Source organism: Camellia sinensis, chromosome 1 (genome assembly GCF_055761805.1).
Source record: "Camellia sinensis isolate YWXY chromosome 1, ASM5576180v1, whole genome shotgun sequence".
Lineage (NCBI taxonomy): Eukaryota > Viridiplantae > Streptophyta > Magnoliopsida > Ericales > Theaceae > Camellia > Camellia sinensis.
Genome location: NC_138961.1, coordinates 67,082,414 through 67,101,008, shown reverse-complemented (window position 1 = coordinate 67,101,008; position 18,595 = coordinate 67,082,414).

The following is an 18,595-nucleotide window of genomic DNA, read 5'->3' as shown; positions in this document are numbered from 1 at the left end:
TAGAACCTCGTGGGATCGATAAAGTCGTTGATGGAAAACTCACGCTTGTCAAGAAAGTAGAGGGACTCTTTGGTCTGAGAGTTTAAGGTTTCGATATCGCTCTTCAGAGTATCAAACTTTCTCTGGATGTTTTGTTCGAGTAATTAGAAGTGATCAGAGAGCTCTTTCCGTAGCAAAATACTACTTGTCATCAGAGTGGTTTGTCTCTAAAACTCGTTGAAGCTCGTGGCGGCGGAATTTGAATCAACTTGTCGAAGTAGTCATCGGGATCAGCGATTGATTTTAGTTGTGCGAGAAAAGAAGAAGCATCACAGAAACCCTAGAAATTGGAGAGAGAGAGAGAGAGAGAGATCGAAGAGTGTGGTCGGCGATAAAGCAAAGTTGAAGGAAAGCGGAGATGGATGGCGGTAGATTCATTGATCTACGAAGTCAATATGAAAGGGTAGATTAATTTCTCTGGCGACGACTGAACTAAATGGAGTACATTGTTGAAGGGATAGGTAGTAGTGCTGTTGCTGGCAGCAACGACGGAAGAGACGACAGCTATCATGACCCGAACTCGTCCCTAAGGGTTAAGGTCATAATCGGCCAGTAATCAAGGGACTACCAACAGCCTCAAACCTGATCAAACATACCTTCAATAAAATAAGGAGCCAAAATGGAAGCAGAGTTAAAAATTTTGTCCAACGAGCTGTGCTTACATGGTAAAACAAACATTCCATAATAACTCACACGTACAGGAAAAATTAATATTTCATATGCCCAAAACCTTTCAAACATATAGTCAGCCTAACAAAAAGCTTATGTATATGATGATCCAACATATTCACCAAAATAACAAAAGGGAATTCAAAAGTAAAAGAAACAAAACAAGGTCTCATGCGTGAGACGGTCAGGCTGACTCCACAAAAATTTGACGCCCCACAAAAACTTGACTCCCCTCATGCCTTCCACTAGGGCTGGGTTTGGATATCTCTTTGCTTACCTACACACACATAAATGAGAGTGAGCAATATCCTAGTGAATAATATCAAAATAAAGGAGTACATGAATGAAATTATAGAAATCATATCATACGGCCTTAGACCCATTCATGATTCGATCTAATACATCAAATGGCCTCAGGCCCAATTTGTTTGTGTCAAACAGCCTCTGGCCCAATCATTCGTGTCAAACGGCCTCTGGCCCATTCATTCATATCAAACGGCCTTTGGCCCAATCATTCATGTCAAATGCCCTTTGGCTCATTCATTCATATCAAACGGCCTTTGGCCCAATCATTCATGTCAAACTGCCTCTGGCCCATTCATTCATATCAAATGACCTTTGGCCTAATCATTCATGTCAAACGGCCTCTAGCCCATTCATTCATGTCAAACGGCCTTTGGCCCAATCATTCGTGTCAAATGGCCTTTGGCCCAATTCGTTTACGTTAGACGACCTTTTGGCCAATTATTCTTTTCCAAATCCGTATCCATGTGTTTGTGTCATACCCATGATTACAATCACATTCGTATTCAATTAGTCTTGTATAAAAGATTGTCATTCAGACTGTTCATTAATAATTCAAAGTACAAAACCATAGGGCTCACATAGAAGTAACGTTGTGGAAAATAACGTACTTGAACACATCTTTATTAAGATATTACTCACAGTGATCTGGTGGATGATTTGCCTCGCACTTGACCCTACATATATCATAAACATAACATATTGGGTCATAAACGATTCAATCCGTTCTTAATATTTTTGCTTCTCTTAGGCCTCTTTCTTATCGTTTTCGGTCATTTACAATGCTGAATGTACGCCTGAGAGCGTTTAGAAATGAAAGAGAATGGAAAACAAAACACAAAGCAACTTTTCAAATTTTCTGAAACAGGGCTCTTCGCTCGAGCATATATCTTCCTGCTCGAGTAGACCCTTTTGGTCTACAAAAGTACTGGTTGCCTCATTTTCACGCTCGAGCGTGATTTCGGACACTCTAGCTAGGAGTCAAAATATGTGACTAGGTGCTCGAGCATAACTCTTCCCGCTCGAGCGGACATCAATGTCTGCAAAACTTCTAGGAGCTAGTATTTTACGCTCGAGTGGCACTTTCCCCGCTCGAGCGGACATGACAAATTCTGGAATTTCCAGAACTGCATTTGAAGCTCAAACTTGATTCAAAGGTCCAAAGCTCGTGTTTTTGGTACAAAAACATGGAAGGTCATTGCATAACATGAGAACATAGGTAATTTGAGACCAATTGTTCAAAACCATGATCCAATTCTCAAATCATCTCACATTCTTCTTGACAACTTCAAAACACATGCAACCAACTTCATAACTACAATGATTAAGCATGCATGTGTGGTATAGACCCTATTGTGATTTCAAATGGTAGAATTGATGGACAAAATCATGTAGCTTAACAAAACTATGCTTGCACGTATGATTTTGTATTCAATTTCTCATATTTAACATGTTACATGCTTGATTCTGCAATTCCATGGCAACTCTTTACATGCATGGTTATCTTGACTTCAAATTCATCATATTTAGCTTGATCCTTCCATGTATGTGTTAAATGACTTTCAATTCATGCTCAAATATGCAAAATCATGACAATTCTCTACATGCTTGCATGTAGACTTCAATTTCATCATATATAACTTAAACCTTGTTCTTGATTACCATATAACTTTGAATTCACAAAATTACAAACTCAAACTCATGAATTAATGCTCAATTACTCACTTAGGAGCTTCAATCTTCACAATTGTAGCTAGTTCTAGAGTCTAGCCTTCCAAAACTTGAGTTCCCTTACAAAAATCTTGAAGAATAGCTCCTCTCTCTCTCTAAACTCGGTTCCCCCTCTCTCTCTAGAGTGTAGAATCTGACTTAAGCTAAAAAATATGAGCTTAAGCACACTTAGCTCATTTATATAGGCTTTCCCTAATCACATTTAATTAGGACTAATCAATGGTGCTTAATTAATTCAATTTAAACTAATTAATTCATTCCGAATCAGTTTTCAATTGAATTTCACCGCAGGTTCTAAAAATCATGCTAAGCACAAAAATACAGTCGATTTCACTTTTTGACGCCTCTACGGCCTTCAATTTCAATTTATAAAGGTAAGTTGAGTAGGTTTTCCTACGATGAACAGATACAACTTCAACAATAATACAAACTATCACATAATTGGCACCCAAATTAAATTAAGCACATAATCACAAACACAATCATGATTAATTAACATAATATAGAACAAGATTATCACAATCTCCCTCCATCCCTTTAGGAAGTTTGGTCCTCCAAACTTATGTTATCTTCAGTCGGAAACAATTCAAAATACTTTCATTGGACGGTTTCAACTCTTTTGATAGTCATTTGCTCAGTCTCGCAATCAAGTAACACTCTGTCCTTAACCAATCAGAGACTTACCTTTTTTGCCATGTAAGGCTTTGTATGGTGCCATACCGAAATTGGAGTGCAAGCTGTTGTCGTAAGCGAAGTCTGCCAATGGTGAGTAGGTTTTTCCAACTTCCCTGAAGGCTAATGCACACACTTGGGGTATTTCTTTCGAAATCTGAATGGTTCTCTCTGATTATCCATTGGTTCGCGGATGGAAAGCAGTGTTGAATCTTAGTTCGATTTGCATTCCCTTTTATCATAGAAATTCAATTCATTTCTCAACCATTCTACAGTTCATGTTTCAATTCAGTATTTAGTTCAGTGACTCATCACAGTTACCTAAGGTTAGTCGAAAGTCATCAGGAATATAAAGTGGATCCAGATATTGATTCTCGAGTCAACAAAGGTAACAACGAAGCAATCAACCGCATGATGTACATAATTCACATATCCCCATAGCATCGGTTGTAATGTACAATAATACTGAAGTAGTCAATTTCTAACATAATACATATGTTCTCAATCATTCAATAGTTTAAAATTCAGCTCAATATTTAATTCCCTGTTCCATCGAGTCTTTATAGATTATCTGATAGTCGTCAAAAGTATAAGGCATTTTATATATTAATCCATGTCATCAAAGGTAATATCAAAGTAGTCAATCACATGTCAAACACAATTTACACATCTCCAAAGCCTCAATTGCAGAATACAATGGCACTAAGCAATTATTTACAGGGCGCACTAAATTTACACACTTTCAAATAATCGAGGTTTTCTAATCCCAATAGTGTTGACAACCAAAACAGTTCGCAGTTAGTAATTACCATAACATGACTTCCCAAAATCTGATAACACTGAAACAACTATTTTCCCATACAAAACATATTTTGATCAGTCAAAGGTAAATGTTCAGTATTGCTTATAATCAAATCAATCCGCCGTTATCGGTTTCCATAGAATCAAATAAATAAGAATATAGTAATACAGAAGCAGTCTTTCCTTTAAAACACCCAATTATTGGATTAGCACAGTTCAGTTCATTTATAACACATATGTCCCCAATAGTTGAAGGTTGGTTCTCAATGGTGTTCATGGTTAGATTGGTCTGTTAACCGCCCACATATAGTCTTCCAAATAAGTCAAGTATTCCAAACGGATTCAAGTATGGATCTATCAATTTTCTCATCAAATCAATTCAGACAAAGGTCTTGTCAAATTAAGTCGAACAAAGGTCCCATCAAATTATATCAGATGAAGTTCCATTAGGTCAAATAAAACAAAGTCCTATTATATCGAATCAGATAAAAGTTCTATCAAATCATTCTCAAATATGGTACATTTGGTTCTGTAGGTCATACTTCGTTTGCTTAGGTACATAGTCATTAGTTTCGCAACAGTCCTAAGTTTATTAGTTCTCAAAGTCATATCAGAGTCACACATCACAATGGTTCATATCAAAGTGTATGTATCATAGTCAATATAACAGTTCCCAAATAAGCCTTACATATAAATATATGGTACACAGTAACGCATCAAACAAAGTTCCTCGGTTGCACATAATATAGGATTCGTTACGCAGAAGTTCCAAATCAATCATAAAGTCACAAAAGCATAGGTTTACAAGTCAAGTCTAGTCTAGTTACATAATCCAGTCAATTTATAGAGTTCATTATTTGGGGTGCCTAACTTAGTCGCACAATCACAGAGTCATAGTCCCAGTGGTTTAGTCAAATAAGACAGTGATATAACAAAGCATCCTGAGCATATGTTTAGATATATATATGCATGTACAGAGTCAATCAATATCCCCAATATGTATCTCATAAATTTCCCAAATGGAGCAGATACATATAATAAATAAGGTATTGATCCTGTGGGTCTAACCAATCTAGATACACATGTAGCAGATATGAAAGAATACGCCAAACCGAACCAAATAATATCCCAAGCAAAGATGTACACATGCACTAGTTCAGAATCAATCAACACATAGTCATTCACTTATAAACAGTATAGATACCTAGGATAACAGTCGCAATATTCTGAGTGTTTTCTAGGACGAGTGCAATTACTCTATCCTTATTAGCAGTTCCTATCATTAGTACGAATCCAACTGAGGTAGTGGGTCGATTCACATTATGTTCAGTCCGGGGACAGTTCCTTACCATATGGTCCATTTCACCACATCTATAACAAGCCCCTGAAATTCGATAACAAACTCTTTAGTGTTTCTAACCACATTCATTACATGTTGGTGCTGTATTCCTTGTAGAGTTTGAAGCACGCGATGATCCCGTATTCTGTTTTTTAAACAATCTTTTCTTTGACAAAAAGCCTTGTGTAGACCCGACTTTCTCCGTGCGCCCTCCTTTTGGAAAAGGCGCGAATTTGCCTTATTACAGTTTAGACTCCTGTCACGGTTCTGAATCTAATCTCATAAAGTGCATTGTAAGACTGATAAACACCAAAGAGTCCAAATTCGGCAAATCGTTTTGGAAAATCTATTTTGAATAAAAAGCGCCAAACATGAACTGCTTTGCCAGATTACAAAGTCGCCACCTAAATATTTTATTTTTGAAAAATTTAGGAAACCCTGAATCGTGCCAAAGGCCATGTGTCTGTCATCACCAAAGTTGCATCGGCTCGGGAACTTGGGTACGAGAGGGAAAGGTCCTGAAATGAGCACCCCCGCTCGCCCAATCAAAGAATCGGCCTCTACTACCATGATATGTTGTTTTATAAACCTCATGTGTTCTTATCCGGTTATTAATCTAACTTTACTATGTGACGCACACATACAAGTATAGACTCAATCACTAGAATTGGAACAAAACAACTCATGTTTATTTTTTAAAATGGTTTGAAAGTGCCACTCGCAAGTAGGCTAAAGCACGGATTTGCCATCCTCAAGTGGGCTTAAAACTCACAATCATCGAGTTGTTCCAATTCAGGCAATCTAGCCTTCACCAACAGGCATTCAAGCAGTTAATCACTTAAGCAAATAGCCTCATGGAAAGCATGCTATCATAATAACACTCACACTCATGCAAGTATGCTAAAGCGTAACACTTACAGTGTACTCCGAGCCAAAACAAAAGCTAGTTAGAAAACAATGCATGATCCTAATTATACAAAATGTCTAATGCAACACATGCAATAATACAACTAAAGAGGCTTGGCTATCTAAGATGGCATATGCATGCAACAATTTGATACACGTATTTAAATAGGTATTGAAATACGATGCAGTTTGAATGATGCGCCGAGCCCGGTGCATGCAATACAAATGAATGAATGCAAACATGCAAAGCATAAGGTATGCTAATCAAAACGTGCCCTAAAACTAACCATCGTAAGCGGTTAAGTAAAAGGGAGAAAGAAGTGGGGTTGGACAACATGTGCAAGTGGCTGGCCGGCCACTTCTCTTTCCAAAATTCTGCCTTTACTGCAACAAAGAGCAACAGAGCCAAGACAATGTAATTGGCAGGAAATGTGTGTACTACCACCCTCCTCATCATGTCTCAAGCTCAAAGGAGTGTGGTACTTGGCTTTCTAGCCACCAATCAAGCATCGCAATGCATGATGGCCGAAGAACGGAGCTTATACAAGTTTAGTGAATGCACAAACAATACACAAAGAGCCTCCACCTTATCCTGCATGATCAAGGGTGTTGGTGACCAAGAAATGTGACACGTTTCATCACTATGAGTATGAAACGTCTCACATTTCTTGTGTTTGGATTAACGTCCGATCCAAACACATGCAATGCAACACATATATGTTATCTTGACATGTTTTACTTTACTCAATTCTTGTTTACTCATTTTACATTACCAAACCATTCTTTACTTGATTAAGTCCAATGTGCAAGTCCTCTAAGGAGAGGAGGTCAACCAAAAGAATGGTTTAAGGCATGAAAGGGATTATGCCTTTGACTAGGAGGAACCCTCAAAAGAAGGTTAAAGCCATTTGTGCACAAACCCTACCTCATGCTTAAACACAAACTTAAAGCCAAACAACCCGCAAAGCAAAAGGAAAAATGAAGAAATGAGGGAAGTGGAAGATATTCAGTGCTGAAATGGCATAACAAGTAATGCTAAAACATGCAACCAACATATGCACAACATGTCAAGGGCCAAGAGCATCAAAGCTAGTGAAGTGTATTACACTAGAAGCATGCATTGACAAGTTCAAACTACCAAACCAGCTATGAACAGACCTAAAACATGCGAAAATAGTGGCCAAAATGTGCGGAGATGGTGGCATGAAAAGTAAGGAAATCATGTTCATGTATTGGCTCATACACAAGGCATAAAGCACACCTCTCAAGAGTGATGAAAGAGTGGAATATGTGAGAGTGTGACAAGGCTACATGCACTGAAACCATGTGTGAAATGATGCTATTACATGCAAACATCACAAACATAGCATGTTAAAGACCTTGAAACTCAAAGCTAGTCAAGGCCATTTGTACTATAGCTATACAAAGAAAGTCTCAAGGGACCAAGACCACTCAAAACATAGTTAAAGCATGTTAAAACATGAGCAAAAACATGCTGAGACAGAGCTAACAAAAGCGAGGATGATAGGCTAGAACATGAAGCATGTTAGGCTAACAAGCATGATTGCACTATAAGTACCAAGAGCAAGCAAGAGGTGACCCAACCAGCCAAAATCAGAGTTAAAGAAGGTTAAGAAAGTCACAAAAACAAGCTGAGATCAAGCCATGAGATGGTAGAAAAACATGCTCAAGTATGAGGCCATCAACACAAGCAAACAAGATACAAGGAGAGGGGATCACTCCCTCCTATGTGGGACCTCCAAACTAACTTTCTACCACTGAAATTTCCTTGGAATTCAATGGTTAAAAGGCCAAGAAAAGGTGGTTTGAAAGGTGATGAAAGATGGCACAAAAAGCTATACAAGCTAAGAAACAAAAGGGAGAGACAACCCCCTAACTCACAAAGGCCTTAAACCACCATTTTTAGGCCTGAAATTGTGCAAGACACTTCTAAGAAGATCAAAGTTATTCAACAAAGGCTCAAGATGCCTCAGAGTCGACAAAAGAATTACACGGATGTTCGGAGAAGACCTCTTGAGTATGAGGTTGGCGATCATGTGTTTATTTGTGTGATTCCGATGAAGGGCCAATTGAGGTTCAGTAAGAAGGGCAAATTGTCACCTCGCTACATTGGGCCATTTCAAATTTTGGAAAGACTTGGTCCAGTTGCTTATAGGATTGCTTTACCACCGGGATTCGAACAAATGTAAAATGTGTTTCATGTATCGATGTTGAGAGGTTATCTTCAAGATCCATTTCATGTGATTGATTACCATCGGACAGCTCTCGATGAAAATATGGAATATGAAGAATGGCCAGAACGAATCATTGACCAGCAAATGAAACAGTTGAGAAATAAGTCCATCCCAATGGTAAAGGTAGAGTGGAAAGAACGATATGAGAGGGACGCTACATGGGAAAAAGAGGATAAAATGCGACTACGCTACCCGCACTTGTTTACGAATGGAGGTAAAATATGTTTGGAGGACCAAACTTCCTAAAGGGGAGAAGATTGTGATAACCCTGCCTTATGTTAAGTTAATTAATCATGGTTATGTTGTGATTATGTGATTAATTTGAATTTGAGTGTTAATTGCATGATTAAATGTGATTTTGATCTTATATCTATTTACCGTAGGGAAATCTGTTCAACTTACTGTTGTAAACTGAAAATTGAAGGCCTTATTGGCCATAGAAACCGAAATTGACTGTTCCGTTGTGATTAGCGTAATTTTTAGAGCCTACGGTAAAATTTAATTGAAAATTTATTCAGATCAAAATAATTAGATTAAATTGATTAATTTAAGTTTGGTTAATTGGCCTTAATTAAGTTGATTAGCCAAGTGTGTATATAAAGGCCTAATTGCACTCATGCTCATTACTTATAAGCTCAAAAATCTAAAATAGCACTCTAGAGAGAGAGAGAGAGAGAGAGAACCGGTTTTGAGAGAGAGAGAAGGCATCTTTGTGGATTTTTGCAAGAATTCAAGGTTTTGAAGCTAAACTCAAGATCTATCTAGGAATTGGAGGATTTGAGCCTCTAGGTGAGTAATTATACATGAATTCCTGAGCTTGAGTTGTAATTATGTGAACTCAAAGAAAAATTTCAATCAAGAACATGAATTGAGTTGAATTTGGTGAATTTGAAGTCATTATAAGCATGCATGTAAAAGATTGCAATGAATTTGTGTATTTGAGCATGAAACATGTGATCCATGTTGAATTTTGGTGAAGATTCATGCCTTTGATCATCATTTACATCATTTAAGTTGATAATGGGAGTTATATTCCACATGCAAGCACAATTCATAGAGGTATGAGTTTTGGTTGCATGAATTTGAAGTATTGAAGATGAATTTGGTATGAATTGTATATGCATGAAATTGATTCATGGGAATTGAGCTTTATAATGTTGTAAATTTAGTATTTGTATTATGTTAGAAGATGTACATATGAAATATGGGTCATAACATGCAAGTTACATTAATTTGAATGCAAGTTTGAAGCTCAAACAGCTTGCTGGAAATTCCATATTTCGTCGGGTCCGCTCGAGCGGGGAATGTGCCGCTCGTGCGTAAAATGTTAGCTCCCAGAAGTTGCAAACATTGATGTCCGCTCGAACTGGATGAGTCATGCTCGAGCGCCCAGTCATATGTTTTGATTCTCAGCTCGAGCGTCCGAAGTCAAGCTCGAGCACAAAAAAAGAGGTAACCAGTACTTTTGCAGACCAAAGGAGTCCGTTGGAGCGACGAAAGCTGCGCTCGAGCGAATAGCCCTATTTCAGAAATTTTAAAAATGTGTTTTACGATTTGTTTTCCGTTCTCTTTCATTTCTAAGCACTCTTAGGCATGCATTGAACATTATAAATGAGTTAAAAATATAAGGAATTAGCCTAAGAAAGATATATGAATTAAGAATGGATTGAATCGCTTGTGACCCATTACGTTTATGAAATGCGTAGGGTCAAACGCAAGGGCAAATCCACCGGTAGAACACTATAAGTAATATCTTAATAAAGATATTTTCAAGTACGTTATTTTCCACAACGTTACTTCTATGTGAGCCTTATGGGTTTGTACTTTGAATTATGAATGAACGGGTTGAATGACAGTCTTTTATACAAGACCAATTGAATACGAATGTGATTATAATCATGGGTATGACACACACACATGGATACAAATTTGGAAAAGAATAATTGGGCCAAAGGCCGTCTGACGTAAACGAATTGGGCCAAAGGCCGTTTGACATGAATGATTTGGCCAAAGGCCGTTGGATATGAATGATTGGGCCAAAGGCCATTTGATATGAATGAATACGCCAAAGGCAGTTTGACATGACTGATTGGGCCAAAGGCCGTTTGACAGAAACAAATTGGACCTAAGGTCGTTTGATGTATTAGATCGAATCATGAATGGGCCTAAGGCCGTACGATATGATTTCCATAATTTCATTCATGTACTCCTTTATTTCCCATATTATTCACAGGGCTATCGCTCACTCTCATTTATGTATGTATAGGTGAGAAAAGAGATGTCCAAACCTAGCCCTAGTGGAAGGCATGAGGCGAGTCAAGTTTTTGTGGGGAGTCAAGTTTTTGTGGAGTTAGCCCGATCTTCTCATGCATGAGACCTTGATTTGTTTCTTTTACTTTTGATTTCCCTTTTATTATTTTGGTGAATATGTTGGATCATCATGTACCTAAGCTTTTTGTTACACTGACTATATGTTTGAAAGGTTCTAGATACATGAAATGTTAATTTTGTCTATACGTGTGAGTTATTATGGAATGTTTGTTTTACCATGTAAGCAGAGCTCGTTGGACAAAATTTTTATGTCTGCTTCTGTTTTGGCCCCTTATTCTATTGAAAGTATGTTTGATTAGGTTTGAGGTCGTAGGTAATCCCTTGATTACTGGTTGGTTATGACCTTAACCCTTAGTGGCGGGTTTGGGTCATGACATGCCAAGTTTGAAATGAATCTGCAGACATATGCCAAGTGACCTTGGAGGCTTCTACATTCCTTCAGGTTTTTTGGCGGTGGCATCTTTTATATCGCATCGATTTTGGACTGATTAACCTCAATGCCTCTATGTTGAACAATAAAGTGAAGGAACTTTCCAGACATGACTCCAAATATGCATTTGAGTGGATTCATCTTCAAGTCATACTTTCTCAACCGATTGACCACTACATGATGGTCCTCCAGGTGATCTTCCCTTTTCTTAGTTTTGACCACCAAATCATCAACATAGCACTCAACAAATTTATGGAGCATGTCATCAAAGATCTTTTGCATAGCACGTTGATAAGTGGCATCGACATTCTTGAGTCCAAAAGGCATCACTTTATAACAATAGATGCCTTTTATGGTACGAAATGCAGTTAACTCTTCATCCTCAGGTGCCATCCGTATTTGGTTGTATCCTGAACACCCATCCATGAAATCGTGTCCTGTAGTGGCTTCTATCCTTAATTCCATAATAGCAAGCGGAAAGTCATCCTTGGGACAGGCTTCGTTTAAATTTTGAAAGTCGACACATATTCTAATTTGTCCATTCCTCTTGACTACCAGGACCATACTTGATATCCATGTCGGATATTTTACTTCACATATGAACCGAGCTTCAATCAACTTCTTGACTTTTTCTTTCACTTTGAGGATGCACTCAGGTTTGATGTATCGATGAGCCAGCTTTATTGGTTGCATACCATGTTTGATCCCAATGTGATAGACAACAACTTTTGAACTTAAACCTGGCATCTTCTTTGGCATCTCCTTGTACGTCCATGAGAAGACATCATTAAAAAAATGTCTTTTCCTCTTTAGGCGTTAAGAGTGTTCCCACAAAGATTGGTCGAGGGTCATCAGGAGTTCCCAAGTTGAGTTCTTTCAAATTGTCAATAGTTGATTGCCCCTCCATCTTCAAGTTCTGGAGGAGTTTCTTGGAGATCATCATCCTCTAAATTTGAGCTAGAATCTTCTTCAATTGTTACATGGTGAGAAACAACATTTTCAATTTCTTATTCTCTTTTATTTTCCACCTGAGTCTTAATTTCTCCAGTTAGTATGATAGTGTGCCTTTTGACCTTAAGTAGACTTTCAACACTAACTTCAAATGACGTCATGTGTTTCATGCGAGAAGGAATCAAACTTCGAGTCTCATCATGCTCCTTTGTAGAATTCAACTCAATTGTTGTTGTGCTTCTCTTGTTCTTGCCTTTTCTAGGTGAAGTATTCATATCGCCAAGTTGAGCAAAAATGGACTTTTTTGACTAGAAAGTGTGTTTTTCATCTCCTTCCTTAGTAGTGCCTAATTTGTTAAAAACTAAAGGTTAACAAGTCGTACCTTCATCTGTCTTATCAATAGTGCTCAACCTATTAAAAACCAAGGTTCGAGGTGTAGGAGCTTCAATGCGGTCAAACACTAAGACTCGAGGAGTTGGGCTTGGACTTTATCTTCCTTCACTTCTTCCACAGTGATATGTTGTACGTCTTCCTTCTTTCATTTTCTCTTGGCAGAGATACGAATGGGTTCAGTTGGTATGAATCTAATTATAGTCTTTGGAGGGCTCACCCAGTATCCTTGTTGCCTTACCTTTTTTTGAGTTTCATTGAGACCATGAACTTTCTCACCTGTAAGTTCAGGACTTAACTCTCTCAGTGATGAAGGATCAGCAAAGTCATAACCTGACTTGGCTAGAAGCTTGTAAGCTTGTGGATCAAACCCTTCCATTCGTCTTTCGAGTAAAAATTCGTGTTTGATAGAATTTTGCACAGGCCTAACATATCCCTTTAGTGGAGGTTTAGTTAGGCTTGACAATCCCACCTGTGGAATTGGTATTGTTGCATTTGCTTTTAGTATCTGTAGATCTTCTTTTATTGCTAGGTGAGCAAGGTCTCCTCTAACTTTTGCAGATGTCGTGACTGCTTCAAATGGTGATTGTCCTTTTTTCGTTGAGACTTCGGCACATACCTGAAGACTTTTTTCATTACATGGCCTTTTGAGGATGAAGACTATTTTTGTGGTGACGCGACCTCGGATGCTTTTTTGCCGCTTGATGTGTCTTCCATTGAAAAGTCCAACAAAACTTGCTTTTCTCCATTTATTTTCTCTTTTCTTGCAAAAAGGATTTCAGCTGTGATAACTTCAGGTATCCCATTGGAATCCAGATAAAATTTTGCATCAGTGAAGTGAGTCTCAGTTTCTGTAAATGGTTTATCATTTGCTAGCACCGTCTTTATTCCATTTTGGTCAAGTTTAAAACACTTTTGTGATTTCCAAGGGCCTAACTAGAAAATTAGTCCCTTAGAAATAAATACACCGATGATAAAGGGGAGTGACAAACAAAAGGTTGTGTTTAGCATAGGAAAGATGTGATGCCTTGGTAATGAACCTTCGAAGAGATTAAACTATTAATCATAGAAGGGATCTTTCTTATGCTTGAACAACACCCTTTTGTTAAACACAACTCTTTAATAATAAATAAAAAAAAAACAAAGAATGGGGGAGGTTGCAGAGATGATTATGCAAAGTTGATTATTACAAAAGTGGGACTCTTTACATGAAAACTAGATAAAGAACGCTATCAACTCGAATGACTCGATGTCTAAGGCCTAAACAACTGAAGCCATGAGGACTTACAACACAACAAGCAAAGTATTTAAAGCGTAAACTAATTAAATGAATTAAAACAGCCCCTAAACAGCCCCTCTTGAAGAGTGAAAGTTTTTGTTGTAAACCAAACTCACTCCTAAGGCACTCTTAAGTTTGAATTATGGTTTTAAAGTCTTAACCAAGGCTCCAAGATTAAGCTCTAAGGGTGTATATGGTGTATGTATATGGTTTAAGGATGATATAAGGACACAAAGCTAGCTTGCAAAGGAAGAAGGAGCTCTCAAAGGTGTTTTTAGCTCTTGAAAATTTCTCTAACCCTCAACACAGAGGCATCAACTCGTATTTATAGAATTTGAGCTAAATAGGTCACAAATATCTTCAAAAATAGACAGCTAGTGGATTCCTGCCCAGAATAGTGTTTATCGCCCAAAAGGCACGGCTGAGCTCTAATGGCCACGGCTGGCCCTAAATAAAGCACGGCCGGACCCTAATGTGGCTCCACTCTTCCTCTGTTTCAGGCTCAATTTTGGTTGGCACAGTGCTCAAAAATGAATTTCTGAGGTAAAAACAATGTGGGTATAGAAGGTTGGGATTGTTTAGAGCTCAAATTTAAAATCCTTCGGTGAGAATTCAAACCAATGACACAATGTACTTTCATCATCGAGCGCCCAGAATAAAGCGCCCAAGTCTTGTCAGCGGTCAAAAATGGGGTGTCTACAAATGCGTATCTAACTCTTCAAATGTTCGTGGTTTACCGCTTAAAGGATGTAAATAAGTCCCTAGTGCATGCCTTGCATGTACATCTCCACGGCTGAGATCTCAGAGAGTCGGTCTTTGCAATCTAGACTTAGAGCACGCCAACAGTTGATGTAATCTACCATTGGCTCGTCCATCCATTTCTTGGTGGAGGTTAATTGGATCATACTTACCATACAACGGGTGCTATAGAAACAATTAAGGATTTCATGTTCCATTTGCTCCCAACTGTCGATTGACTCAGCCTCCAAATCAGTGTACTAGTCAAAGGCATTTCCTTTGAGTGACTGAACAAATTGTTTGACAAGTAGATCTTTGTCTGTCCCAGCATTGTTGTAAGTCTCAACAAAGTGAGCGACATGTTGTTTAGGATTACCTTTTCCGTCGAACTACTGAAACTTGGGAGGTTGGTATCCACTAGGCATTCTAAGAATGTTTATCCTCTTTGTGTAAGGCTTGGAGTACATGAAAGCACTTTGCGAGGGCCCATTGTATTGTGCTCAAATGGTATTTGCAATCATGTCTTGGAGTTGTTGAATAGAAAAAAAAGCAATAGATGTTGGTTGACTACTTGTGCCAATAACTTGCCTCACAACAGATGTATGGAAAGTTTCCTTACCAACAACTTGCTTGGAATTAGATATAAGGTTCACCTTCTCGACAAACGTGGCTTATGGTGTAAAGCTAGGTAGATGAGAATTGTCTTGACTTGCCTCGTCAGCATTTCGTGCTTCCAACTTGTTCATCAAGGTGGCAATCTAAAGATCTTTCTCTTCCACGGTTTTGGTGAGCTTGTCAATGGCACGAGCCATGGTCGCCAATTGTTCTTCCACTGAAGTGGTACCAAAGGTCATGACTTGCATAGCCACCAAACGAGACAAATCTGAGTGATTCGATGTGATTGAACTTTAAGGACTATTAGGAGATGATCTTGAGTGTGAGCTTGTACTTGAGTTTGCATCAGAAACTACAGGTGTTGGGTGTAGGAAGAAACCATCTGGCAGAGAATCCTTTGAGACAGAAGTGGAATTCTTTCATTCCCTCTATTCCTTTTGCTTAGCCCCAGACATGGATACCGTGATAGATTTGTGAGACTTTCCTTGCACTTGTTTTGTTGCATTGGTGGTCGGCATAACCCCGTGAGTGGCGAGAGCAATGGTAGCCTTGGTCTTGCTACGGGTGATCGGACTCGTAGAACTGTTGTTGTTGTTGGTCATGGCAGCGGCATTTTTCCAGGCGTTCTTATTAATCGGAGCAATTTGAACTTTATTTGAAGCCATTATGCTTGATCAAACAAGGCTCCGAGAAGATGTTTTAGGAGAAAGAGATGAGAGGCAGAAAGGTCCCACTGGGTGTGCCAAAATTTGTAAACACAAATTTCGTATCCTGCAATTAAGACACGAAATACATGCACAAAAAATTAATTTTATTTGATTAAAATAAATGGGTACAATCCTCTGTAGTTTTCTCTATTACAAAAGAGTGGATCCTCTTATTCGATCTCCAAAATGGGCGTAATTCAACGGCTGTAAAAGTTTGTTGTTGAACTAGACAAGTTGATGAATTTCTTCAAGTCTTCGAATGGAGAAACTTGGAGAAGAAATGCTTGATTGAGGGGTTGAACGACTTGATCTTGAACGAGTCTTGAAATGATATTTTTGAAAGAGAGACCAAATTTTTATTTGTAACTTGAAAGCATTGGCACAAGTTTGGAGTGCTTGATAATCCTTTCTTTCAAGTTTGAGGCACTTTAGAGAAAATTTTAAGAAGAGAATTTCACAGTCTTCAGATCACTTAGGAGCTTGCAAGACCTTGTGCCAAAAAAATGTCCCTATCCTCATGGTGAGAGCCTTTATTTATAGGCTTGGGAGAGAATGATCAATTTTGGAAAAATCCAAAATTAATTTTAATTTCCAAGAAAATAGCAATTTCTTTCTTATTTTATGGGCATAATTTGCATTCAAATTTAAATTTTGAATTATTCTACTAAATTTTGATAAAATATTTTCATGGGCCCCACATATTTAGGTTGACCCAATTGTCAAACTAGATTCACTTTTCTTTTAGTATGACCCATAATTTGAAATGGGTTAACATCTATAATTTTAGTAGGACCTACATCTATTTGAAAAATTTGACCATCTTAATTTTGATTAATCAAGAAAATTTATTTGTCTTCATTAATCAGACAGTGATCAAAACACAAAAATTTAAGTGTCTACAACAGGGTTGAGGAAGACTTGATTTGCTTGGTGGTAGGATTTAGGATATGATACCGAAATTGATAGCCGCCTTCTTCAAGGTTGGAGTAGCTAGAACAACATGATAATCCATGGCACGAGCTCAAAATCCCTTTACCTGATAGGCTTGGAATTGTTGTCAAAGGTGTCAAGTAGACATAATCATTGTCGTCGCTCAGGATTTCATTGTTTTCAAGAGGGATGAAATTGAGTTCTAGGTTGCAGCGTCTCATGGAGGAGTACAAGAATAGGCCGGAAGCAGACTTGGTGATGAGAGAGAACCACTGTTTGGATACAGACTTGAATCGCATGAGAGATTTTACTGGTAACTTTATCAGGATTTGGGTTAAGATGTCATCATTGGCGGCAAGTTTATGTATGGGGGATGAGTGCTCAGACATGAGGGACTTGGGGGAGTATGTTTCAATCTTGCTTCAACTCTCAGTATGTGGTATGAATTATTTTTGATCAATCAGATTAAGCTATTGTATGTAGAACTTGGTTTTGTGAGTGTTGTGTATCTATGAGTGCTCTGTGTTGAATATTTTTAGTCATTGACAATGATAGGTTGCTTGTTGAAATTGGCCTTTGACAAGGTCAGTGGTGTTTGCTCCACACTAATTCAATTCTACATCAGGGTATACTTTTCCCAAGTTTCCTCAGGAAATTTCTGCATTCTCTATTCGGCAAGCACGAAAAAGCAAGGTATAACAGAAAGAGACTATATAGAAAACATTAAAGCACAATTCTTAATGGCTAAGTTTTAGGAAATGAATTGGTATTGGTCGCGTCAAGTGATATCAGGAATATTGAATGCTACAGTTGTAATTTTTTTAATCGAACCAATTCTTTCGATTGTGAACTGATTGCATCCGTTGAGAATAATCGAATACGAATCGATATGTGTCGAAAATTAGCCTAATGCAAATGATTTTCATTCCCAGTAATATATGGTATATGTCCATATCAAAAGAGCAAATATTATGTAGACAACAAAATCATCAATACCAAATTCTCCTAATATAATGTTCAAGACTTATGCTAAAACACAAAAATTAAAACATAAAAAGTGTAATGGTAGACTGAGATTATTCAAAATATGGATCCCTCCGTAATGGGTTTAATCCCAACCGAGATAGCGGACCAGAAAAATCATCCCAGAAAACACTCAAATAATTTACTACTATTATAAAAGTGTGAAGAACCTATATCCTTTCTACTTTCTTTAAATCTCCATTTACGCTCTCAAAGTTACCATATTTTCTAAAAAACATGAAGAGTCCTATATAAATCATCTCTTTATTTTTAGAATTTTATATTTTCTTAGTCTTGATGATAAAAGATACTAAAATACTATATGTTTTCTACTTTTTTTGAATCTCCATTTTACCCTCTCAAAGTTACCATATTTTCTAAAGGACATGAAGAGTCCTATATAAACCATCTCTTTATTTTTAGAATTTTATATTTTCTCAGTTTTGATGTTAAAAGATACTAAAATTTTCTCATATTTTGTATTTA